Below are 6,000 nucleotides of genomic sequence, written 5' to 3'. Positions count from 1 at the left end.
AACTGGGGCAAGAGACAACTCAACTCGACTCAACTTTATTTATATATTATATTATAAAGGCAAAATAGACAACAATAAATACATTTTTGTCAGACTTAAAATTACATCAATAAAACAATAACTTTTTGAAAGTAGAATAAAAGTCAATAAAATAAATACCAGGGATAAAATGATTCAGAAGGTAGGTCTTTAATTTCCTTTTAAAACTACTGAGAGAGCTTGCCATTGTAATATCCAGAGGCAGTGTGTTCAACAGGTTAAGGGCATAAAATCAGAAGGCAGCCTCACCGGTACTTTTATGGGACACATAAGGAACATTTAAAAGAGAAGTGGTGGAGGACCTCAGTGGTCTAGCTGGAACATAAAATGAAAGAAAATCTCTGATGTATGGAGGAGTAAGGTCATTTAAAACTTTATAAACAAGTAAAAGAACTTTAAAATAATTTCTGAAAGATACAGGTAGCCAGTGCAGTGTCTTAAGCAGTAGGGTGATGTGATCCATTTTCTTTGCTTTAGTTAAGACTGGCTGCAGCATTCTGAACTATTTGTAGTTTTCTTATAGACTTTTTAGGTAATCCAGTAAAAAGGGAATTACAATAGTCTTAACGGCTAGAAATAAAAGCATGAATGAGCATCTCAGCATCTCTCTGAATTAAAAAAGGTCTGACTTTGGCAATGTTTCTGAGATAAAAAAGGATGTTTTAATGTTAAAATGAGAATTAAAATTTGAATCAGTCTAAAATCACTCCCAAGTTTGTGACTTGTGTTTTAACCTGTTTGCTAAGACCACCAAGCATTGATTACAGTTTTTCTTTTGCTGCTTTGGGTCCTATTAAAAGAATTTCAGTTTTCTCCTCATTTAATTTTAAAAAGTTTTTACCCATTCATACATTATTGTCATTGAGACAGGCAATGAGAGCATCTAGTGTGTTGGGGTCATTTGGTGGTACAGAGATGTACAATTGTGTGACATCACCATAAAAATGGTAATTGACGTGGTGATGGTTAATAATGTTTGCAAATGGGAGCATAAATAATGTAAACAAAATTGGGCCGAGAATGCCTCCTTGAGGAATACCATATTTTATACCATGAGTCTGTGATACATAAGCAACCAGGCTGACAAAAACCTTTGCACCAGTTAAATAAGACAGAAACCAAGCTAAAACATGGTCAGAGAGACTCACCCATTTCTCAAGTCTGTCAATTAAAATTTTGTGGTCATTTATAACTTTCAGCAGGGCTGTCTCAAGGCTGTGGTATGCTTGATAAATTGATAAGAGTTTTTCTAAAATGCCTTTCTTGGTTAGATGAGCAAGTAGTTGATTTACAACAAATTTCTCTAAAAGTTTACCAAGGTAGATTAGAAATGGGTTTGTAATTGTTTAGCTCTGAGTAATCTGGATTGGATTTCTTGGGGAGAGGTTTTACCATTGAACTCTTGAAAGCTGTGGGGAAGATGCCTAAATGAAGAGAGGATTTTATTATACTTGTTACTTGGGAGTGGCTATGGCAGCAGGATTTAAACAGTTTGTTTGGGATGGGGTCTAGAGCACATGTGGAAGACTTCATCCTATTAATTACTTCACTGATGGCATCTTCTGACATCAAATCAAAGGATGACATCATAGATGGAGGCCCATGGGCAGGGAGTTCCCAGGGAGTGTCTGTATTTACAATGCTGGCTCTAATAGAAACTATTTTTTCTTTAACAAATGAAGCAATTCACATTTAAGAGTTGAGTTGTTATAAAGACTGACAGCAGGTGATGGATTTAAAAAACTGTCAGTTGTGGAAAAAAAGCATGTTTGGATTATTTTGTTTTTCTTTGAGAAATTGGCTTGTCTCTCTTTCTTGATTGCATTATCGTATATTATAACTTGATCTTGAACATGTAGTTTTCCTCCGCCGTCCTTCAGTTTTTCAGCAATTTCTTTTTAGCTGACAAATTGCAGCAGTTTTTCATGGTGATTTGCCAAATAATTGCCTTTTCTGATTTGTGCGGGGGCAACTAATGAGAATTTTAATTTATCATTAAAATCGTAAACAAGGTCATCAACTAAGCCACTAAAACATTATCTTGTGCTTTAGCAGTCAATTCTTAACAAACACCATCAGTTAAAGGGAAAATGTTGATCAGACTAATCAAGCAGCTATTTGTATATTAGGTTTGAAATGCAGACATACTGTACATGTAGAAGTAGGTTTTGAATCAAAGTTTAACCTTGACCTTAAAGGTTAAAAATAAGTGTATGGTTGTTCCACCAGAGTCCTTCAGTATCCAAAAGCATTTGAAGAATTTGATGTTTATTTTCACTTAGTACAGCTTTTTTCTTTAATTGTCTTCATCAAATATTTATACATATGCTTATTTATGAAATTTAAAGACTGCTGCATTGCTGTTCATTCTCATTCTGTCATTTTCTTGCTGCTGGCAGCATGAGGCCCCAGTAGGGGAGAAGAATGGCCTTACCTACGTTACAAGAAGGATGGAAATCAGACACTAAAGGCTCCCTCAAATGCTTATTCTGCTTATTCAATAATCATCTATTTATTCACCGTCTATTTAAATATTCTTATCATCGGGGTATTCTAAGCTTATTTGTGTTTATGCATTGATTTACTCTAAAATAGGTAGAAAAATAGTATAGTATGTAGTAGTTTACTATGCAGGTTTCTGTGCAGTCTGAGGGTGTATATTATAGTCAAAGCCCCCTTAAACCTGGACACTGAAAGAAGTGATATACATGAACAAAGAAAAGAAAAGCTTAACAAAAAACAATGAAATTAATAACAAAAGTTTGCATTTCACTTTCATTCCAAGACATTTTGCTCATTTTATGAAGCTTGTTACACTAGTGCCCCCTCTCATTCGCATACATTTCATACTTTAAAGATGTCAGGACATTTTGGGGGTGTAAGATTTACTATGGGTGTTGCCGTATGGGGGGCAGTAGTGACTGACATGGTACAATACAGAAACAAGAGCAGCAGAGAAATGGAAACCTTCCTTTCTTCAAGCCTTAAAATCTTGATGATCTTTAAATTGTCATTAACACATACATACATCCTGTATAAAAAATAGATGGACTTTGTATTTCAAAATAGAAGTAGTGGGTTTTCTCAGTCACTTCAATACACATTTTGTTGAGAGCCAGCATCTAGTGGCCATTAGAGAAACTGCAGCTTAAGATGCCAACAAACTGGCTTCAGTATCCAGGCTTGGTGGCTGCTGTTGGTCAGTGTAACACATTGTGGAGTCCCTTTTATTCCAAAGTTACAGTTCAGGTTTCCCACTACAGCTTCACATTTATTTCAGTTGCACATTTAGTTGTGCCTCAAAACAAACATAGTCAATTGAAGTGAAAATTTCTGGGTTATGGGACTCTGAGCTGTGACTGAGGAGTGTGTAACTGCGGCGTTATGCCTGAAAAAGTGACATGGATGAGTCAGATGAACACCAAAGTAATTGGTGAAATAAGAGCAGTTTTTAGCATAAACTACTGTGTATTCAAAATGTTTAATTAACAGGTTAAGCTGGCCTAACAGTATCATTAGTATCATTAGAACAGTGTTTTGATCAGAGGATATGAAGCCTGATTTTGGCTGCAATTTCTGATACTTGAATTTGTACTTGAATGAAATATTCATTAAGGTGAATGTCAGATTTTAAATCATATATCTGAAGTGACAGTATTTTGAGTGTGGCAACAAGAAAATTAGCAATTAGCAATTGGGGTGCAGAAAAATGAAGAGGACAAGACATTGCCATTAGCACTACATGCCCATTAGGTTAAAAGAACATGCAGGTTGTGTATGTATGATTATAAAATACATGCTGCTGAAAATAGATTATAAAGTGATTTTTATTCTGTTTTTTCACCATTTACTTTTCCACTTTGGAGTTTCAGAGCTTAGAGAATCCTATTTGCAAGGGAATCTTTTTTTTTCAATTTACTTTACAAACAGTAGTTTCCCTTGTGATGTGTTTATTCTTTCTAAATTAAAAGGAATAAAAGTCACAGGTTAAGACGTTTATTGAGTCTGAAAGCCTTGTGAGTCACGATTTCTGGTCTGACATGATAACCAGCAGAGCTGATTGAGGGGGATGACCTTCACAAATGCTTATCCAGAGCTGGTGCTCAGGGCAACCTAATATTGGCATTGGATTATTCCTACATTCCTAATTAGTGTGCTTGAGCTTTGGATCAGGCAACCTCCATCAAGGAGCATCCATGCAATTATATTTATCACAAATCTAAATCTAACAGGCTAGTGGACAAAAAAAGGTTGTTTGTTAAGAAAGGATTTGGAGATGGTATTGATCTTGGTGAAAATCTTGCTAGCAAAAAGAATGAGTAGAGTCTGTATTGAAACATAATTCATTTCCTTTTTTATTTTATCATCGTACAGTTTGATTCTGACCAGAATTTTGTCTGCTGCTTCTTTTTTAGAGCCATTGCCCCTTCAGTTTCCTTGAGAGTATGTAGAGCTCTCAGTGCTCTGCTCTGGGGCATGCACCTTGTCAAGCGAAAGACAAGTAGCTCTGTAGTGAAGTGATGGTGAGACTCTGGCCAAAATGATGCTTAAAATAGAGAGTTATCCCAGACCTTCTGTGTTGCATTATGAAATGAACCAAAGAATTCCATGGAGGGTGAATAATCAGCAGTAAGTTAAGATATAAAAAAAATATTCAGCATCCTTCCTTAAAGGATTAGAACAGGATTTACTTTAATAAAAGCAATGCTCCTGCCATAGTTTTAGTGTAGAGGGCTAAATCTGACATGATCTTCCCTGTGGGAAAAAAGTCTAATGAGAAAGGCACAACTCATATAGTCAACAGAGCAGAAACACATACTTGACCTTGTGAGACCATTCTAATGAGGAAAACCTTTCAGAAGGTAAAGTAGCACACCAGTATTTCATTAAACATAACGATTTCCTTTAATTGTGCTTAAAGGTTAAACAATAACTAGTTTAATCATTGGGATATCTTCATTTTCACCTATTCCCAATGAGACTGGACCATGAGCAAGAACATGTTGAGTCTACTTCATGAAAAATATGAAAAACAAAATCTGTAGAGGATAATTAAAAATTCAATAGCCACTCTAAAGCCAAACTTAAGTTCTTCAGCTTTGTGCTAATGACTTCCCTCAAGCATTTTGCAATGTGGTGGCTGCTATCCTGAAGAAATTGGTTGACAGCACTGAGCAGTCATCTTTAAAAAAAAATAATCCTCACCAGGCCTGGAATTGGGAAAATACTGTATATTGGTCAACATAGTGTGACCGCTAACAATACCTCTGCTGCCTGTAAGAAACACTGAATGAAACTGCTATGTTTGATTTAAAATGTCAGCGTTCTTGGGATCAAATTTCTGACCACTTTCCTCACTTAGTTAAGTTTCTGGTAGATAACCCTCCTGCATCCTATGAGAAGCAGTATTGTATAAGATGTGTGCTACACTTCTGTGAGCCTGAGTGCCTTTGATCAATGTTTGTCAGATTGACTGAGTTAACAGTAGCCTGGAGTGTGCACCTGCGACCTGGCTGTAAAGATTATTCTAAGTCGATGTTCATTAAGCCAGAACCATTTAAACCAGCAGGACTTGCTTTGTGCGACTCAGTCTGCTCAGTGGACGGGCTCTCAACTTGTTGTTTCATTTGCATTTAGCCTGTGCGTCACAGTTCATATAACAGACAGGAACAGCACATTAAAATTCCATTGTTCACCACCGTCACTCATAAATTCAGATGAGATGTCTGAAGTAAGGGAAGCTTCTAAAAAAATCTTTAGGTCTGAGGAAATTTAGGTCCTCGGAGTAGTGGCATTTTTCCCTCCACCTTTCCTTTAGAGTTGGGAAAATTTCTGCCATTGCTTTTGACTGAGGAACTGACATCAGACCTGTAGTGGAGGGGAGCTGTGCTGTAACTGCTCACTTCTCCTGAACAGTCAGGGTGGGTCAACTGCAGAGGATGGATTTCCCATGAGGACTGA

Source organism: Thunnus albacares, chromosome 17, assembly GCF_914725855.1.
Source record: "Thunnus albacares chromosome 17, fThuAlb1.1, whole genome shotgun sequence".
In the NCBI taxonomy this organism is placed as follows: domain Eukaryota; kingdom Metazoa; phylum Chordata; class Actinopteri; order Scombriformes; family Scombridae; genus Thunnus; species Thunnus albacares.
Note: the sequence above shows the minus strand (reverse complement) of the source record.